This window comes from Phoxinus phoxinus (genome assembly GCF_949152265.1).
Source record: "Phoxinus phoxinus genome assembly, chromosome: 16".
NCBI classification, from domain to species: Eukaryota; Metazoa; Chordata; class Actinopteri; order Cypriniformes; family Leuciscidae; genus Phoxinus; species Phoxinus phoxinus.
Window position 1 is genome coordinate 28055345 of NC_136891.1, and position 21728 is coordinate 28077072.

The 21728-nt window shown below is 35.2% G+C and overlaps 1 protein-coding gene across 6 annotated transcripts in view; it reads left to right on the top strand.

The window, feature by feature from the left end:
• The first annotated feature begins 4307 nt into the window (after positions 1–4307).
• The window catches only part of clocka (clock circadian regulator a), a 61906-nt gene continuing 44485 nt past the window's right edge, over positions 4308–21728 (top strand). For 5 of the 6 annotated variants that reach the window (XM_079584355.1, XM_079584357.1, XM_079584358.1 and 2 more), the window contains exons 1-2: positions 4308–4430; positions 16769–16866. The gene's annotated coding sequence lies outside the window, so the exon portion shown is untranslated. Of the gene's footprint in view, positions 4431–16424; positions 16440–16768; positions 16867–21728 lie in introns of those variants that run through there. The other variant, XM_079584356.1, reaches the window with a different exon arrangement.

Consider the following 21728-nt stretch of genomic DNA (forward strand, 5'->3'; position numbering starts at 1 on the left):
TGTTTCAAGAACTGCATCCTTTTTGATAAACGTCTATTTTCGGTCCTTTATCGGTTTAGCTGATTATCGGTCTATTGTTCTCATAAATAATGTGTTTATTAAGATGTTGTCATACTGTGAGGATGAACAGGGGCCTGAAATAATGAAGTAGGTTACGTCATGGATTCGTGACTGCATTTCCTTTAAGAAACTTGTGATAGAAAACATGGGTGTGTAGATGTGGAAGATCACTTGACCGGTTCTAGACAGACCTGAGGGTACAACTCGAAACACATTAGTATGTAGTGTAGTGGGTGTTTTGTGGTGGGCTGGGTGTGAAAAAGGAAGCTTCGGGGTTGTGAAAAGACGTCGAACGCAATTAATCTGAGGGTATGAGAAACACACACACACACACACACACACACACACACACACACACACACACACACACAACCTGCTGAAGAGCTCATTTGGGTTACAAACACTTCTGGTTTATTGGTGACCAATGACCCAGGAACTGAGATTACTTGCCCCCTCTGATATTCTTATGCCCTTGAGTAAGATACATTTTTATAATAGAAGATTAATTAGCTTCATTTACAATCTTATAATGAAACACTTTCTCCAACCTGCATTTTAAGTGTTGTTTAATTTGCAGTATTTACCTGACAAATGACTATAACTCTTACATGCACAATCAAGATTATAAAGAAAAACAATTCTAGTGTTTTTTATTTCATTTTGTATGGTTGTATTTGCAAAATTAAATTATTAAACACGGCTAAAACAAAAACTGAAATAGTAATTGTATACTGCCCTATGTGGACCCTTATAAAAAAAGAAGTGTGTTTAAGTGCATCGAATGTGCACATAATGTACTTTTTTTTCAGATTAGATAATAATTATGAAATAAAAGGCCACTTAAGTGTACTTAAAGAACATACACTTCGTAGAAATGTCCAATTGAAAGTTTTACTTCAAAGGACATTTCAAATCATTCTGTTTTTGACGTGCTTTAAACAAGTACACTTCACTGTAAAAAATGACATGATCAATAATATGTCATGACAACATGTTTTTACATTACTTTAACTTGTCAAAATAAGTTAAGCCACTTAAAACTATTTTTAAAGTTATATGAGATTCGACTCAGTTTTCAGTGTTCCAAAGTCAGTGTTATATTTTTAAGTTGAAATGGCTTATAGTCAAGTTGATTGTACTTTGAAAATTTAAGTTAGCACGTTTTTTGGTGTTGATTTGATGTCTTGACTAACATGTAAAGTAACTATTAGAATTTTAACTGAAGTGTGTTGTTCATTATTACATTTAAAGTTAATAGCTACATTTTAAATGTTTTAAATTACTACTTCATTATTACAAATGTGTAATTACAAACATATTTATTTAGGCTACACAATTTTCAATAAAAATGACATTAAAGTATTTCAGTTTACCATAATGCTTGTAAAGTACACTTTAACCATTATTTCAAAGACAATTGACATAGGCTAATTATGAAATTTATTATAAAATAGGCTAGGCTACTACTTAAGTGGGTCAAAAAACATTAATATAAGTGGTAACACTTTACAATAAGGATGTTAACGTTAGTTAATAAAAATACAGCTGTTCATTGTTAGTTCATGTTAGTTCACAGTGCATTAACTAATGTTAACAAGACTTTAATAAAGTAAATGTTGAAATGAACATTAACAAAGATGAATAAATGCTGTATACGTGCAGTTCATTATTAGTTCATGTTAACTAATGTAGGTAACTAATGTTAAATAACGAACCTTATTGTAAAGTGTTACCACATTTAAAATATAGGCTATTTAAAAATATATATTTTCATTTAATTAACAAGTTAATGTCCAAAAACATTACATTCAGTTCGAAATTAAGTAGCCTATTCTTTAATGTATTTTTTTTAAGTAGGCCTATATGCTAAATTGTACTTCTTCCACAGGCAAATAATACGAACATAATTAAAAGATTACAGATCATGAGAGTTCAGCTATTCAATCTCTCCCCTGTGTAGTGAGGTAATGTTTTCAAGTTTGAGGCGAGAGTAACTTTATAAAGCAAAAATCAAGCCAACCTCAATATAGGTTCAATATCATGAATTTAATATGATAACAGCACCACCGTGTGGTTATTTTGTCACTGCATTACAGTGGCTCGAAGATTCCACTCATAATAGCAACAGTCAGATTTCTTTTTTTTTAAATAAATGTTTTATTTTCATACATATTTTCCTTAATGAAAAAGTAGTGGGCTAAAGCAAGTTGATGTCTATCGTTACTATTTAGGCGGCCTAATAGCTTTACACACGGTTATAGCCATTTTAAATCAGGTGTTTTCAATCTTTTAGATGCCATGGACGCCCAAATATGATCATGGGCCCCATTAGCATCCACCTTTTATAAACACCCAATTTATATAGCCTATATAAAAAAAAGGATAAATCTAAAATTAGTTTAGAACAATAATATCAGCCCTATTGTAAGTATTTTTACTTATAGCCTACTTATATTTTTCTACTGTATTATTTTCTACTGCTATATCTAGCCTACTGATAAATGTAGGCTAGGCTATTATTTATTTGTTTGTTTATTTATTTAAGTTTAATATTTTTTGTTGTTATTTATATTAATATTTTGTATATATTTTAATAGATTAATAACTAATACTTTTTAAACACTTTTAAAAATTGTAATCACGTTTTAATTAATTTATTTATTTATTTTAGTCACATTTATACCTCTCTAGACTCTTCCACGGACCCCCTGTCACTCACTTAAATAATAATTAGCAGAAAGAAGAGGGAAAAAAACATTCTGCAAAGTGTGCAAATCATACGAATAAATACGCCGATACATTTTCTCTTTTACCGTAAATAATGGAACTGTATGGTCTACATGTTGAGTTCGATTTAAACATGAACAGTCAGACACTCATTTCCACACGTCTGTGCGTGCTGCTCTCGACCCCACTGATTTGTATAATGTCACTGAAGCATTTACATATTTTTACTAAGAAAATTGGTAGGCTATATGGACTTAATGCAAATCAAGTAAAGGTTTTTTAAATAACCTTTAAAAACAACAACAACATGGAAATTGCTTTGGTTCTCGTTTAAAACTAGCAATAATATAATTAATATGTATATAATTGTGCCTGGCTTGCATTAACAGCTCCGCAGCATGTCGCGCACTCGCATCATCTTTCTATTGGACAAGACAAATGTCAATTAATACGTCATGCACTAAAATTTTCGCGCGCGTTCTGTGCCACATTCAAGATTGGTTGACGTGCGTATTTGACCTAATTGGCATACGGCCAAGAGAGAGAGAGAGAGAGAGCGACACATGTGGGACAAAGATTAGGAACGTTTGTATAACATAACATTCACACCAACTACACACAATCATTAAAAGATAGCAAGGTATTGTCTTTTTGAAATAACTGAAACTTTAAAACCGCTACGGAAGCAGTGAAATGTAGGCTGATGATAACTTCAAACAGAAAGGCTAAATCGCTGTATGCATTTCGTGAAAGACCGAGCAATATAGCTACAAAGTATTTCTGATGATTGATATCAAATATGCAAATATTTTATTTTAGTGATACATTTCGTGTATACATTTTATAGTTAATTCCTCCAAAGACTGATTCATTTTTTCCTCATTTTTTATTTATTTATTTAGCCTATGCTATTTCGTATGTGTTATATATATATTGCCAAAACCTATGCATGGTCAAATCTTAGTGTTTATATTTTTTGGGTTTTCCCAGTTGTACCTATTTCTATTATTTATTTATTTCAATGATTAAATGTTTCATTTTTATTATTTCCATAATGGTGGACAGTTTTATCCTTTCTTTATCTGTTATAAATAGCCTAAGCCGTTTTAGGCACTCTCATGATCTGCTAGGCTACATATTTTATGATTTAATTCCCTTTGCGCTAATTAACCTGTCTGTAATTGTTATTGTTAATGAAATGTCGGTATCCTGTATGTTCCCAGTGTGCCTATTTTTAATATATATATTTGAATTTAATATATGGGATGTCTTTTTTGTTTTTAATTTATGTATTTTTCGTTATTTCAATATATATCTCTGGGATTCGTTTTGGGAACTCCCCACGATCTGCTTTATTTCTATATTTAATTTCCTTCCTGAATTACCGGTCTGTTTCTTTTTTATGAATTGTATTCTAATCTATACAATGACAAGTAATTAAAAAAAACTCGCAATTAAACTAGAAGCCAGGTCTGCTGTGTGTTGCCAGATCGTGTGGGATTCAGCTCTGGCCGTACTGCGCACGCGCGTGGGAAGCCTAGGGTAGGCCCTGCTGTTTTTCTAACTCTAGTTCAATCCTACACTGCCGTCTCAACCAAAACAAGGCGCAAGAAAATCCCCCTCCTGGACGGCAAATAACCGAGGTAAGGGCACAAGCGGCTTTGAAAGATAGCATTATTTTGAGAAGGAGCAGTGGAGCTATAGTGTCTTATTCGTGTCGGATTTGTTTCAAGCGTACTTGCGGTGAAAATACGGTGGTGTGTTTTTTAATGCTTGCCTGGGAAGAATCCGAAGGCCCGGTGACCCACATTTGTTCTACCCTAGTGAGACAAGGGGAGTGTACGATGTTGCGCTGCCAAATGTTCGCAACCGATTTAAAGCCCGGACACCTCTTATGCATCGCATGATTTAGTCCCTGCAGACGCTATATCTCTATGGTTTCGCATTTTAAAACTTTGCTACTATATTTATCAGTTATGCACGCATAACCCCTGTTTATACCGATGATGACGCTTATTTGTCAGACTGTACACTCGCGCTTCTCCGGGTCATATTTTAATCTATATTTCAGTGAGCATATTGATCAAATAAATCGCTCTGACCGGTTAAATGAGTATTTAATTAATCGTGAATCTACTGTTTATTGTAGCACAATGCAGCCGGACGCTTTCGCTAGGATTGCGACTCTGAGGATGGGAATTAAATCCAATTTAACCTGACCATTTTATCGCGGCTCTAGCAGAGCAACCTGTAGCGAGCTCGACTGAATATAACGTTATATCCTTTTAGTAACCACAGCGTGGAGTAACCAGCCACACACAGGATTAGTTAACATCTCGGAGATTTCGGTGTTTGTTACAGCTTTGCATGTCGTTCGGCTGTTTAACTATCACACGTCCGGGGAGCGAAGCGACAAAAAAGAAGATAGTAGCCTACCGGTAATTAATTGCATTGATTTAAACTGCTCGTAGTGCACGTTTCTGTTTGGGCTTTGAGTATTACGAGAATAAAAAGGTAAAATCTAGATATCTACTGACAGCATGCAAGAGGTGTTTCGATTTCGATGTGAAGGTGAATTAGGGTTATTTGGCGTTGAAGATATCTCTTATGGACGGTAGCCTGCTGGAACTGATTAGCCTCACGTTTCATTTTAGCCTATATTTGGTGTATGACATGTCTGTAAGCGAATATAATTGTTGGTATAATTGTTGAAACATAAAAGCGCCTTGCTGTGTGTCATAATAACGGCTCGTGCCTAATTAAATGTCTAAAATGTTGTGTTGGTTGGCAGCTGTCTAGGTTTTGTCTATTTGACTTATTTCCGCTCACAACTCCCACTAATCAACTGATTAATGCTTTTTAAATTGAATGAAGCGTTTTCGACTTCCTCAGTTGTAATGTCCGTCATACACGTTGATTGTGACGTCGGGAAATTAAGTCTTAGTTGTTGAATATTAATTAGGTAGCTGCACACAATGTATTTATGCAATTGTAATGTAAAACAAAAATTGCTGTTATGATATATAAATAAATAGTGATGTATTAAACAGGGTCAGTAGCAGAATATTTGCTCGTTGCAATTTTAAATTCAATATTGCATTAAGCATAACCCCCTGTTTATACTGATGAGGGGGTTATTCATAATGTTATGTGACAGTGCAAATGCACAGAAATGCATTTCTTAATTTAGTTGCTATTTTTCCCCCCAATGTAAAATATTTCTTATAATCTCATCACTGAGCTAATTTAGATTTTTTTTCTTTCTAACTTCTTTCCCATTTCCCATGCACTGTTGGTCCTGGGATTTTGTAGATCTGGATACATGGCTCAGCATTTAAAGACAAAATATGATTTATTGACCACTGATAACATTTTCCCTTTGAGTTCAAGAGGTTTGATGTTCTAATACTTCCTTATTTAACTTTATAGTTTAATAAATCAAAAGTGCCTCTTTATGTCAGTGCTTATCATAAGCATTGCATATTGCATCTGTTTTTTAATATATACGATGTATATCCCACCTGGCACTGTTAATTGCGCTTTTGTTTTTAGGTTAGCTCTGGATATGGCGTGTTAGTTTATCACCCAGCATTTCTTATCTAAAAAGCTTGTGTGTACACGTGAGTTATGAATAACACTCTGTAAATAAATGCAACGACCACATGATCCCAATAAAAAGAATCCCAGAAAACAGGTTGTTTTTCACCTTCACAGTGTTGTTCAACACCAGTCATTCACTGTAAGACTGAGGTGGAGAATGTGGTTTTCTTTGGTGTTATTTTCACGGCGGTGGCACGTTATTCCCCTTATAGCACCTTAGTAACCAAGCACACTGCAATTTATACTGTCATGAGAAATTAATATCGGATCTCCTTCAAACTGTGTAAGAAATTTATTTTTTATGCCAGTGGTGGCTAATACCAAGCACAGTTTCATTCTAGTAAATATTGTGTTTTGTGTGAAAATGGGATATATATTTTTTTTAAGCGATGCCTTGTTGTGCTATTGAGAAAATGAAAATCCTGCTTCCTGTGACTTTTTCAGTGACTGGTTTATTTGTTTTGTTTGTACTGTATATCCCCATTGTAAGAACCTTTACATTTTTCTAACAAGTTTAGTCAGTAATTGAACTGGTCATGAAGTTGGTGTCAATGAGGGCATTCAGGAACAAGTCACCTGCAATGACACCGCAGCAAAGTCATGCCCATCTGACTTAACAGGTTTGGCCGATATTACTTTTGGCAGCATGTGCAAATCTATCATAAACTTGCACCCTGCTTTTATCATCTGCAAGTGTGTCGCTTTGGCTGAATTGCTAGTTTACAAAACCAAACCAGTCTCTGGGTTTTGTTTTTATGTAAAGGTATTCCACTCAAAGTGTAAGGTCAAGAATATCAACAAGAAATAAATGAGGTGTGTGTGTTTTATGTTTAGTAAATAAACTGTCATTTAGGAAGGGAAGGCAGGAGGGCACAGGATGTAGTGCAGATCACTGAGTGCATAATGCGTATAAGACCTTTCAATGGTTTGCCACTGTACGCTCTTGGATTCTTGTATCATTTGACATTATTTGCTGATATTAGTTTTGTGGTTGTCAAGAATTGGAAAAAGTGTTTTTTGAGGTAATTGGCTTACAAAAAAAAGACCCAATAAGCACCAAGATTGAGTTGATCAACTCAAAACAATGACTTAACCCTTTTAAAGGGATAATTTACCCAATAAAATAAAAAACACACACACACACACACGGAAATATTTTCATCATTTACACACCCAAGTGTCGTTCCAAATCTGTATGAATTTCTTTTTTCTGTGAAACCCAAAAGAAGATATTTTGAGAAACTGCTGTTCTTTTTGTCTGTATATGGAAGTCAATTGTGACCAAAACATGTTTGGTTTCCAACAATCTTCAAAATATTCCCTTTTATATTCCACAGAACAAAAGAAAAATTATACCCGAGCATTCCAAAACGTGAATATTTTCATAACTGCATGAGCCGCTTAAAATAAAGAAAGTTATCAACATAACTGTTTTTCAAGTGTTTACGTTTCCTATATCTGCGATCTCATATAGGCCTATCCTTGCTTCGGTTTCTCCTTTTGAATGACGAATATAGACTATTGATACCTGCTGAAGACAGTTAATTCCTTACACGCAAGAACGCACGTGCTAGTTTGCAGTTGGCTGGAGTCTGTGTTGTGTGTTTTTGGTCCAGACGCAGCCGACGTGAGGCGACAACACCGTCGATTTTCTTTGAAGTCAGCTTGGTGTGTCCCAGGCTTAAAGTCCCCCTGTAGTCAATCATTTTATCCCTTAAAACTTTGATCACCAAAATGACATATTTAAACGTTTTTAGCCCTGCCTCCACTCACTCACACCAGCTCAGAGATCCACTCGTTGACGATCACACGCTGGCGTGATTGGTTACAAGGTAGTTTGTGACGTCAGAAACACCAGCGATTTCAAACCGTGATTTTGAGACTTTGGTTCACTATAGTTTTAAGGAGAACATACTCCGCAATGGTGTTGCCTTGTGAATTTGCAAATGGTTTGTCTTAAAGCAAATTAAAAACAGTATACAAATAATATAACATATACAAACAACATTAAAACCTTGATTTTCACCAGGAGGGCTTTAAACATCTTACTTCAATAAAATAAATGACAGTTATCCAGTTCTTAGCTAGTGAACAGTTGGCTTATTTGGGTCAAAGGTTGCAGTCTAGTTCATTTAATTTAAATTAGAAGAAAAAAAAAGACTGGCAAAATTATTTATTCATAACATAAGGATAGAGATTAAGAGATATATAAGTCGTGTACTACTTAAAATGTTGTTTTTGAGGTGAATTCCTCACAGAATTCCTCAAAATGGTCATCCAAAGTTTGAGAGCTGGTCTTGATTATGTTTATACAAGTCTTAAAAGGTTACTTGTAATCAAACCTAATTGTTTAAAAAAAATATTAGTATATAATTTGGCCTAAATGAAAGTCAAAAATGTATGTTTTTTAAAGAAAAAAATTACATTGAGAGCACTTCACAAGTGGAAGTTTTGATCAGAATCATTTCTGTTACTCATTATGAAGAACTTATCAAAAAAACGAGACTTTGAGATCTCATTAGGTTAGTCCTGTGCACAATGGCGATCAAAGTTTTCCTGTTGCATTAACATTATTGTTAAATGCACCCCAAATCATAGTTAATGTTTTGCTTTTGTGAGTAAGTCTTTATAATACTGGGAAAATTGTTATGGGTGATGAACTCTGTGGTTTGGGATATGGAGCCTGGGCATAAAAGCAAGCATTGTAGTGGCAGAAGTAAACCAAAGCCATCCATACGGAGTGGTCAGTGCGCCCTGGCAGGACTCTTAAAGCCTTGTTGTTCTGGACAGTTGGTCTTGAGGCCAGGGTCATGCTTTCTGACGTCTAAGGAGTATCTCATTGGTTAAATGTTCACACGTAAGGAATAATCTGTCTAAACACTCTTGGGATATATTGTGTGTTTACTGTCTGAAATTAGAAGTCAGGATTATACAAGATGCAAAATATGTCTGGTAATAAAGTATTAAAGTTCAGTGTGTGTATTATTATTATTTTTTGAAGAACTTATTGCTTTTATTCAGCAAAGATTCATAAAATTGATCAAAAGTGTCAGTAAAAAATGTTACAAAAGATTTATATTTCAAATAAATGCTGTTCTAATTTTTTATTTTTTTTATCACGGTTTCCACAAAACTATTATGCAGCACAACTGCTTTCAACATTGATGATAATAAAAAAAATTCTTGAAATCACAGGATTAAAATTACAGATTAAAATAAAACATTTTTAAAAAAATCTTACCGACCGCAAACTTTTAAACGGTAGTTTATCTAGTGAGATGCTGTGGTTTGATTTCTGTTTTCCAAACCTGAAAGATAAGTTCCTTAAAAATATAATCTTCTGCCCACCCAAGAAGAGAACAAAAACAGATCTTGATTAACCTATTTGATCTGCAAAGATACCTTATTGTACTCGGAAGGCCTTACAGAATACACAGCCGTGACACAATATCAGCCGTTCTGATCTTGTCAGCTCTATTCAAACTCACGATTCAGGCATTTGGTTAAAGTATGTTTATGGAGCTGTTTATATCTTGACAGCACTGTGTTCAGTAATCAAATAAGAATAGGGAATGTAGCAGAAAATGTTGTTTTACAGTAAGATTTGATTAACATTAGTTAACATTTGACATTAGTTTATCTTTGGTATCATAAACTATGAACAATTTATTACTGCATTTTTAAAAATATGTTAATTTTAATTGTTCTTTAATTTTTTATATTGATATACATTTATAATTGTAATATTTTTTATTCATGTTTGTTCTTAATACATTCATGTTAACCTATATAACTTAAAATGTTAAATGTATTAATATGTGTAGAAATTTACATTAGACACCAGACTAGATGAATAAATGCTGTAAAGTTTTGTCCAATACACATTTCATACGAGCTAATTGAAGTTAAAAAAGTTGTGGTGATTGGCTTACAAAAAAAAAAAAGACCCAATAAGCACCAATATTGAGTTGATCAACTTATAACAATGACTTAAAGGGATAGTTTACCCAATACAAAATAAAAGGGATATTTTACCCAATAAAAAAATAAAAAAGACACGAACCTTAAAATGTATAGTGTTGCCAAAATCTCTGGTAATAGATAGTTTTTTTATTTTTTATTGCTTACACACTAAAAGTGGTACATGAGGCCCACTCAGTGAAACCATTCACTCATCATGTTTTCAAACCTCAGAAATAAATTATTTTTACCCTCTTGAATTTCTGTTTATACTGTAAATATACCTTATTAGATCATATAGAAATCAAAACTCAATGTTGAAAATGTTCACCCTTGCATTTCTGTTTATTTTGTAAATATATGCTGACTACATTTGTCGTCACCTTCATTTCTATATATACGATACAGATTGTTTCAAAGCAGCAAATTCTGTTGTAAAGCAGCTCTAACAATAAGCCAATAGTGTCATTATTCAACTCTGTTCAATAACTGTAAAATTCATCAATTGTGCATGCATACTGTATACAGTGTATTTGTGCACATACATGTACATGTGACAGAATCCTGTACAGTCAGCTGCACACCGAACAAGCATGACACAAGATAGTGTTTTATATTTTTCACATCTGTACGTAGTTTGGTTTGAAAATGGCTAATCATTTAATGTTTTTTGTGTAGAGTTACCATCAAATTTTTTTTTAGAATAGTTTAAATAGTTTTGAATTAAGTGTTGTGTTACGTTTTGCATCTTGTGTGTGTGTTTTGTGGCTTTGTGTGTAGAGAAAATGAGCCATATAAATTGTAAAGACCGTTTAAGTGAACCAGTGTGGTGCTTCTTACTTCCTTAATTTGTGTAAAAAGCCTTTAAAGTTATAGAGGAGCAGAGATATGGAGGCTGAAGTGCCAAGGCAAAGTCTCGTACTGTACTTCCTGTTTGGTCCTGACTGTTGAATGGGGCAACAAATGGCAATAATAACATTACATACATATCTATATCTTATGTTTTTTTCCCTCTCTTTATCTTCATAATGTCTTTAATCTTTGTTCCTAAACTTACCTTGAAGCTTTTTTTCTCTTTGTGCCTTCAGTTTATTTATAGTCAGATTTGTTTGTGTACTTTGGCCACTTGTTAACATTGTCAATTGTGTTGTATTTACGGACATTTTTAAAACCATATGCTTGTGAGGTCATTAACCGGCAGCTCTCAGATGTTTGCTTTTTTTTTTTAGAATGATTTTGGGTCAAGAGGCCCATCTGAGCTCTCGTTCTCTAGCCCGCCATTTCATAAGACTCTCTGAGATTGTCTTTCCCGCAGTGCCAACCAAATTACATTTGCTTCAGCCCACATAGATGCCAAACCCTCAAAGAAAAATTAACTTTCCATTTACAGATCCACTTCAAATGTCTGGTGCCCATGTCCTATCAACTTGTGTCAGTCAGAGAGCGATGGGAATGATAGTTTCCATTCAGCTTTTGTGTTCTGATGACATGTGACGGTAACGCAGGAGGCTTGTTTTCCGTACCGCTTCCCGTTCTCTGGCAGCTGATGCATTTAATTTCCGAACTTCCCCTCACACTGTAATTTTATTGGGTGGTCCAGGGCAGGCTGGAATTCCCTGGCATTTTAGTTTTTCCACAATTATCCTGCATTTCTCTCTCTGTGCTTTAAGGGATCAAACCGGAGCCGAAATCGGTTCAGTTTGGCTGTCTCAGGGGGACGCTAGGACCCGATGCTGGGCGCCAGCCTTGTGTCCAGAGGGACATGTGACTGCTTTGTGGGAGAGTGGGTTGGAGTGACGAGTCCTTTTGGATGCCCAGAGCTCTCAACATCCACCCACTCCACCAAACCCGCATGTATGCATGCCTCCATCTGCTCGCTCTGCGTTTCACATCGGACTCTGCTTCAGAAGACTGTGTTGTGTGTAAGATCAGAAGCATGTTACGCTTAAAGGCACCATGCAATCACAATTCTTATTTTTTTATGGAATATTGGATTTAATATAAATGATTTATCCATGCAAATCATTATTTATTTCTAAAAAATTCATGTCCCCTTGTAATCTGTAACCGTTTATCGGCAACCTGCCACTCACATGAGATCACAACGATAGCAAACAACAATGATCCGATCAATTCCTGATGGATAAAACCAAGTCCCGTCCTACATTTTTGTCTTGTTCTTGAAGCGGTTTTCATATACTGTACATCACAGGAGGGGAAAAAAGGCTAACTTCTGTTTCATGCCAATTTAAATGTTCACAATCAAGACAGTTTTGTTTAAAAGTGTATTTGAAGTAGCGATAAATCCTTTATTTCGTATTGTGACGGAGATCTGAGTGAAACGGATTATTGAGAATGGAGGCAGATCTGAATGCGAGCTTGCAGTTGATTGTAAGAAAGGCAGGGTTTATGTGGCCAAACTGAATGTGTTTTGTCATTTTTTAACATATAGTCTGCAAGATTTTTGTTTAAAATTACATGGTAAAAAAAAGAAAAGAAATAAAACTTATGTATAGATGAATCATTCACAAACAGAACTGCAGTTTAAGTGGCCAGAAAGGCAATTTTACTCCTCCATTGGTGTGATTTTAAGGCAGGAATGTCTTTTTAACTGGCCAGTGCACACAAGGGATAGTTTAAACTTCAGTTTAATTCAGTTTGTTGCCACTTAGCGCATTAATTGCAAACTTTAGCTTTAAAAAACAATTTAGAAGATTTAAAACGGTCTTCACAATGATTTCTTCCTTTTAATTTTATTTCTTGGTTACATTTGAATTATCATCATGTCAATGGCTCAATAAAGCAGTTCTATCTTTGCCATTCTAAATTTTATGTATGTTTTTTTGGTTCCCTATAAGCAGTTGTTTGAATTATCAGATGCTTGGGTAGTTGAATGTTGTAAACCAGTTGGCAAGGATCCATCACACAAAGCCTATACGCTTTTAAATCAAAGATGGCATATTGCAAAGGAATATGAGTCATGTTTTTATCCATTTGGGTCATTGTTTGGTTTCCCAACTAGGGTTTGGCTTTTTGTCATTTGATGAAAAAAATAAAATAAATTTGATTATGGGAATATTGCAAGCATTATCTTTCAAACATATTGATGTTAGGAATTCATGAGCTGAAAATGAATTGCGAGTTACTGTACTTCCCTGTTGATGTGAACCTTAATTGCTGTGTGAGTGTAAACATGAGTTAAACCACCTAGGTCCATAGAATAGCAGTGTTGTTAGCTACATTAGCTATTGCTAATGTGTTCACAGAGGTTTCCTAGGCCATACATCTTGTTGTTACAGTGTTGCTAGGTGGTTTCTGAGGTGTTGCGAGTGGTTGCTAGATAGTCACTAATTATGACTAAATGGCAAAAGGCCTGGTCTACATTGATTTTATTTTTTTTATTTTTTTTCTGGTCAAGAAATGCCTACCGTACTTTAAAGTTCAAACAAACAGTTCTTTTTTACATGGGGTGGCTTCTAAAATAGATAGCACCACAATAATTGATGGGCATGGGAAACAAAAACGTTAATAATAGCACAGTTATTATCTGGTGTTTTTAGTGTCTCTGTTCACAGTATATGCTGCTCCAAGCAAACTCATCTCTGCATCTGCTCTGAGTTTGGGTCGCTTATAACATGCATTTGGAACACATGTTCCAACCTTCTTTCCATAATTGTAATGAGAAGCGCATAAAAACCTACTATTTTCAACAAAAGAGAAACTTTACAGGCTAATTCACACTGCATCGATGCCGGCCAGCGGCAATGTCGATGTTTGTCGGATCAGTGTGTTCCCCCTGTCTGCGTCAGTTGCTATTGGTCGGCGCCTGTTTTTGATAAACTTGAAATCTTTAATTCAAAATGTTAACCTCCCCTAGCTCCACCTCAAAATTATGTTCTCTTCATGGCGTGTCTCGGCGGAGGGTGGGACTAAATATCCGCCAAAACTGAACTGACTGCAAACTGGTGTTTAGATCTGCCTCCATAGTTAGCAACACCCAACTTACTGCTATCCAATAAATTCATGAAGGACGAAATCCCACCCTACATAATTTTTCTCACGTGATTGGGAAATGTCCTGCCCCTCCATAACTGCGGGTCCTTCTCTAGTGTAAATATTGAGGATGGCATCAATTTCAAATCAATTGAAGTCCGATTCAGACCCTGACAAAGTTAACGAACAAGAGGATCGCCCAGAACGGATTTCATGCACAGACTTTACAAGCACTGATTTCACAGGACGTTTCAGAGTGGTATGTTTTTTTGTAATTTTCTTATACATTATAGATACGATGTTATCCAGCATTTAATCATGATATTTGTCGGAAAACTAGGGTAATACAAACCGAAATCGGTAAAAAAAAACTGGTTAATTTTCCTAAGGAGAGAGGAAAAAAGCGAGAGCTAACAAAAGCAACAGAAAACAAGCCGTCCTCCATGAAATGTGCAGCACACAGATAGACGGTGGGGTTATAATGTTCAGAAACAGTGTTTTAAATAAGTTCTAATAAGTTTGTCAGCCTTAGGAAGGTCAAAGAAATGAGTTTTGGAAATGTTGTGGAAAAAGCAGTGTCTCTTTGACATAGCCACTACACAGTGTCTTCTGTAATGCAGCTCAACCAGGCCTCGTCCCCCTTTTTGCTTATTCTGTTTAAATAAGTACCATTGTGACTTCATAAGATCCAGAAAAATCGCGTTGTAGTCCAAACAAGTCGTTTGTTATAGTTCCTGGAAAGTGGATTCTGTTAAATAAAATCTCTCTTTGGACTTTGAGCTTTGTAACCTTGGAGATCTTTTTTATGCTCAAACAGCAACATTACAGACTAACTAAAGTTTAAAAAGTGAAAAATCATAATAGGACACATTTAATGGCTCCCTGCTGTTTTTCACCTAAATAAAAGTTAGATGGTTTAATGTTTGAAATTTGTAAGAAATTAAGATAGCCATAAATATTTTATTTTTCAGTAGTACTGTAAAGTATGATTATTATTATTATATTTTTTTGTTTTGTAGTGAAATATTGTATTACAATAATAAACTTTCTCATTTACTTTTTTTTTAAATAATTATTATTATATAGTTGTGAAAGTCTTAGTTATTGAGACATAATCACAATTTTTTTGTCCAAATTGTGCAGCCAATAAACAAGCACAGCAAACATGGAGCTTTTTTATTATTATTTCATTTTAATCGCAATCATTTTTTATCAGAAAAATCACAATTCGATTTTTGCCCCAAATCGTGCAGCTCTAAGTTGTAAGGGCTTCAAACAGAACTCTGATGCCACTAATTTTGGTAATCTGGCAAATTTAGTGATTATTTCTTCATCCTCAAAAGTGCTGATTGTGTAAACCTGGTAAATTTCCAGGTGTACTGATAAAAGAAAAAAAAAAAATCAGTTATAACAGTGAGGTTTGCCTTTGTAGCCATCACTAATTAACTGACTATTGAGAGCCCTTAACACACTAACCAAAAAACTCTTCCTAAGACTAAGCTATTTGTCTTCATTATTTTAAATGATAAACTGTTATAGGTCACCCCTTTATTTGAAACGGCCAAGCTGTGTTTTGACCAGGGCTGTTTGCTGATATATTTAGTCACCAGACACTTTAATCCAGTGCCACTAACAGTCCTATAATTGCTGTGCGATGTCCCACTAGACTGTTGGGGACCGTGGTGGTGGTTCAATTTACTCTCAGCTTTTGTCTGTCCTTGTTACCGTCTCACTAGGACAAATATATTTTGTTGTAGTATTCGGATAAAACTGAAAAAGGAATAAATGTAGTTTGGGAGTGAACCTGATCCTTCTGTGTTACCAGCCAGTTGTCAGCTCTTGTTTTTCAGCGCTAAGAATTCCCTTTTGGGTTAGACTCAATTTCTGTTTAGAGGCAAAAGGAGTAACAGCAAAGATGTTTGCATGGAGGGACAGTAATTTCTCAGTGCAACGGGAGCCCCATGATTTGTGTGTGTGTGTGTGTGTGTGTGTGAATGACCCAGATGTTTTAGTTGTGATTTCATCTCTAATCAGAACCTCTGGGACGTGTGGAGAAGCTAGCGGGTGGACGCAGAACTTTTCTTAGAACTAGACACAAGGTCTGTTCACTTACACAGCAGCACACCGTGCACATATAGCCCGTGACCTGGTTTGTTGACATTTCACTGCAGAATAATAGTCAGCAAATTGGGATAGGACGCATTTAAATATTCTTAAAGCTAACATGCACAAACACCCAAAAGCTCGCAGAGAGTGTGCTGTGGTTAAAGTTGCATGCATTCAAACAGTTTCTTTTGTTCTTTATGTTGTTGTTGAGATAGTCAAAAGTTAGAGTCATTTCTAAATGTCAGAATAAGGTAAAGTGGATAGATACACCTGATGTAAGCTCACCTTAAGAGTGCTTAACAATTTCTTTTTGCTTTTGCAGGGTTGGATTGCCATTGGATTGGAGTTACTTTGTTTGGAATTAAAACGCTCAATGACAATCTACAAGAGCCCTTCTGCAACTTTTCCAACTTAAAGAAGGTAAGGTAAAAAATGGTGAAATATTATTTTTAAAACAGTTTGACAGTCCCCAAATGAATATAATTCAAATACTTTACTTTATACAATGGATAAACACTGAATAGTCAATGTATTGTTGGTTTTGGCCATTGCGTCACATCCATGGTATGTTAGAAAGAGTTCACGTGTCCTGTGTGAATGGCTTCTTAGTCATTTTGTGCTACCTTTATTTTGTTATTATGATATGACGGGCAGTGTGCTTATGATAGTGATGTGATTTTCATGTTGACTGCACTCCAATATTGCTGAGGGTCTGACTCACTTAATAGCTTAATACCCTGCAGGCCCCAGAGATGAAACTACAAGTGGCTGAACTGGAGATAGATGGAGCATAGCGTTGATTTGAAAGGAGGATGTATTATTCGGTTAGATCTACACAGTTCGGCTTTGAACGAGAATGGTAACCATTCTGCAACCGAAGTGAAGAGCAAAAGAGTTTTATTTTAATGTGTGATTAATCTAGTTCATTTTTTTTAATCGATTGACAGCACTAATGTATATATGTATTATATTATATATAAAAAATATATATTTAGTGTAAACTTCAGTACATGCATGGATGATGTTACATTAAAAAAAATAATAATATTTGGTTACAGTGGTTAAAAAAATGATATTTGGTTAGAAAATTCTTCAAATGCAAACGAGTATCCGTTTGCATCCATTGTACAAATTTTAAACGATTGCACGCAATTAACTTAAAAACTGTGACAAAATGTACAAGAATTATAATTTGTCCATTTTGATACCGTAAGTTAAATCGAACATACAGCAGAATTTTTTTATTTTTTTTTACCAGTCAAAAAGAGCAAACTTGCCTACATTACAAACTTCATGAAAGACCTGAAATCATTGTGGTTAACAAACTTAATTCAGCAACATGCTTTACAAGGAAGTGCTGCTGCCGTGGGAATGCTTTTCTCATTATTATTCAAATTTCGCACAGCTGGTTCGTGTAGACTGTGTTATTTTTTTTTTAAAGAATTCAGAACTGCGGTGTAATTTGCATGAAGATGCCATGCTTGCATTTGTAAGTAATGTGTATTGCACTAAGCACTGCTTCTGTATTTTCATGTGGATGGATGTGGCTGCAGGCTACAGTGCTGATTTGGGATTTGGAACTGAGAAAAAAAATTAAATTCCTGGAGATCCCACATACACACACGGTTTCCCCGTGATCTCAGTGGCTTCGGCCCACCTCACGTCACACTCATTTCTGTGTTTTTTTTCTCTCACAAAGTGGAAAAGGGGTGATTGTGCACTTGGGAAAAGCGAGGAATTGGAGAGGTCGTATGACTCGGCAGAAATTGCCTGCCCGCCATAAAAATGCAGCGTGTCGTTTTTGAAGCCACAAGACTGTATTTTAGCTCTGAGGATGGCATGGCTTTGCTGACGACAGCCCTTCATGTCTGTGGCAAGCCTGTCAGCTGTATGCTAATTTTATATTCTGACCACTAAAGACCTGCAGGATATTTACACATCAAGTGTAGCTTGGGTTGGGTATACAGTATGCTAATGGTTCTCTGAACGGTTCTGACCACTGTGCGGGAAAACAAATGCTTTTTATTATACAGTCGCCTTGTCTGGAAACTGATGAGAAATTTGGAAGATTTGGCAAATATTCCTAAATATTTAGTAATAAAAAGCACAACATATTTTTTTTCACCTATAGAACCAGTTCACAATTTTTTTTTTTTATTATTTAAAAGAAAAAACACATTCTCTGCCCCTAAATGTGCATGTCTTCAGGAAATGTTGTTCATTACCTTTTCCGATGTTTAATATATGATCAATTATGTGAATACAACACTGTACAAAATGTACAACAAATGTATCATTTTTGTCGTCCAGTTAGTCCTCTTCCAACTGGAAGTTGTTAAAGGTATAGTTCACCCAAAAATGAAAATTCGGTCGTCATTTACTCGCCCTCAAGTTGTTCCAAACCTGTGTGAATTTCTTTCCTCTGAATATGGAACTCAATGGGGTTCCCGCCATTCTTCAAAATGTCCTCTTTTGTGTTCAGCAGAAGAAGAAAATAATTCATACAGGTTTGGATCAACTTGAGGGTTAGTGAATGATGACAGAATTTTCATTTTTGGGTGAACTATCCCTTTAAGGTCTGAAAGTATAAGCCGTATGAGTAAATGTTCAGATTTAGTGCAGTGGTTCACTGTCTTATTTTTGTCATTCTGCTCCCTGTATGTGTATTTCCTAGCATGTAAAGAATAAAATAAGTATTTTAGAGCTCTTTAGCAGGAGACTGGCATAATCTTTTTTTTATTTGGAGTATTTTTTTTATTTTGGAAAAGAACATTTTATTCAAGCTCAGTAGTCTTGGATCCCCAAGTTTTTACTACTTTGAAATGTCAATTAGTTAAGATATTCACTTGCATTTAACATTCTTTTGCTCTTTTTGCATAATTTAATTATTAATCATTTAATTACACATTTTAATTGAAGTACTTAGCGTTTGATTAATTTAGTTGATGCGCTTACTCAAAGGAACTTTTAAATGAATGCTTTTGCCTGTGTTTTTGCATTCATATTTACCGTATCTGAAATCCTGAAATTTTGTTCCTTTGAGCCATTTCCGTTATGAAACTAGGTCGCGTCTTAGAGAACAGTCTAATTCTGAAGATTTGACTGGAGAGAAAACTGCTTGATTCAGCTAGTGGTTGTTTTATTCTTAATTATTAATAGCATAAAAAAAACATCCAGTAGCTGAATCAAGCAGTTTTCTTTCCATTCAAATCTTGTGTGTGTTTCTATAGGATGTTATATGGTGGGTGGGTGTGTGTGTGTGCATACCATAGTTATATTATAGTTAATTCTGAGAAAAGTGCGAGGAGAACATAATGGATTACAACTGTAAATCTGGTGCTTGTAAATCTTTATGATGTTTGTTTTCAAGCGTTTGTGCTGACAAATTGCTCTAGTATTTTCTTTTGTGTATCAATCATTATTTAGCTTGATTTTTGATGTCTTAAATATGGCAGTTATAAATGATTAGTGGATTATTCGGCTCCCCTTGATGCCTATTGTTTATGTATTTGTATGATTGTGCAGTTTGTGTGTGTCATTCAGGCGTGACAGGTGAGCAAGGGAGAGGAAATAGGATGTTTGTCTGCGTTTGACCCGTGGCACAATCAGTCGCCTTTAGATTGGGAGAGGCTCACGTGAGCTTGGCTATAACAATATACAGAAGCAAACAGGTACACACGTGAGGCCTTTAACCTGAATCACACAATGTCTAATGCTATTTTAGTGTTTATATACTATTAAAGTATAAATTAATATATCTTTTACTTTTATTTTTATATGGTCAGTTTTTTATTTTCATTTTATTTGAAGTTTTAGTACATTTATTTAAATATTTCAGTTGGTTGCGAAGACATTTCTTATTTTCAAAAGGGAACTGTGACAATCCATAAACATCAAAATACTATTTTCAAAAGTATAGACACAAGACATGTGTGACCCTGGACCACAAAACCAGTCATAAGTCGCACGGGTATATTTGTGGCAATGGCTAACAACACTGTATGGGTCAAAAAAATTATCGATTTTTCTTTTATGCCCAAAATCATTAGGATATTAAGTAAAGATCATGATCCATGAAGATATTTTGTAAATTTCCTACATTAAATATGTTAAAATTGTATTTTTGTGAGTGGACGCAGCACAATCGCCAACAGAAATGGAAACATTTAAAGGCGATTTTCTCAATATTTAGATTTTTTCAGATACCCGATTTTCTAATAGTTGTATCTCGGCCAAATATTGTCCTATCCTCAAGTTTTGTGGTCCAGGGTCACATACGTGTTAACATGATTTTAGTGTGAAAAATGCCTAAATATACATATATGTAAATGCATTTCTAAAAGTATAAGCCTGGCATTTCTACTTTAAATCTTTCAGAAAAATGGCCCAATTCACTTCCATTATGTGCCATACCTTAATTTTCGAAAACTTCTACATCATTTTTGCTCCGCATTTACTAATACATTTTTAAGATCCAAAGTTGTTGTTAAACATTAGTTAATGCACTGTGAACTAACATAAACATGAATATTTTTTATTAACTAACATTAACAATTCTGTAAAAACATATTGGTCATTGTTATTTCATGTTATTAAATGCGTTAACAAATGAAACCATATTGTAAAGAATTATCAGATCATTTTTGGGGGGCAATCAACATGATGCCTCAAATTCTGCTGATTGAGCTGATTAATGTACTAAACTAGGAATATTCCCTTACTATTTTTGTTTTGTTGATTTCACAATACATTTGATAGTTGATCTACCTGATAAGTGTAAACTTTGTGACAATATACAATTTTTGAGTATCACAACCAGCTCAAAACTTCATTGCTCAACCAATGGTGTGAGATTGGAGCGGGACTATCTCTTTGACCGACCAATGGCAGATGGGGGGAATGTTCGGGAAACCTGTTTCCGATTTTTTTTTTGGAGGCGTTAGCTTTCCTTAGTATGCCGGTCCATATGCTCATTGAGGCGAATCAATCCATTCCTGCACAAACAGACCCAGATTTTCTTTAAGTTCCAGCAAATCTGTTTTAATTACCAATTTTCGACATCTTTAGAAGTCACCTCATTTTGCCTCTAATCCTCCTTCCATTCTCCCGTGCTCTCTGCCTCCCTCTGGCTGGGATCATGGCTGACCCACTTGGCGTCAGTGCCAGCGGTTGGCTCCTCGCCGTTCCTCTGAAAGACCAGACCAACAGCCGCAGCAACTTCACCGTGAGGCCTCCTGCCAGCTGCGCCATGGGGCCCTGCCAGTGGCGGTGTGAGGCCCTGC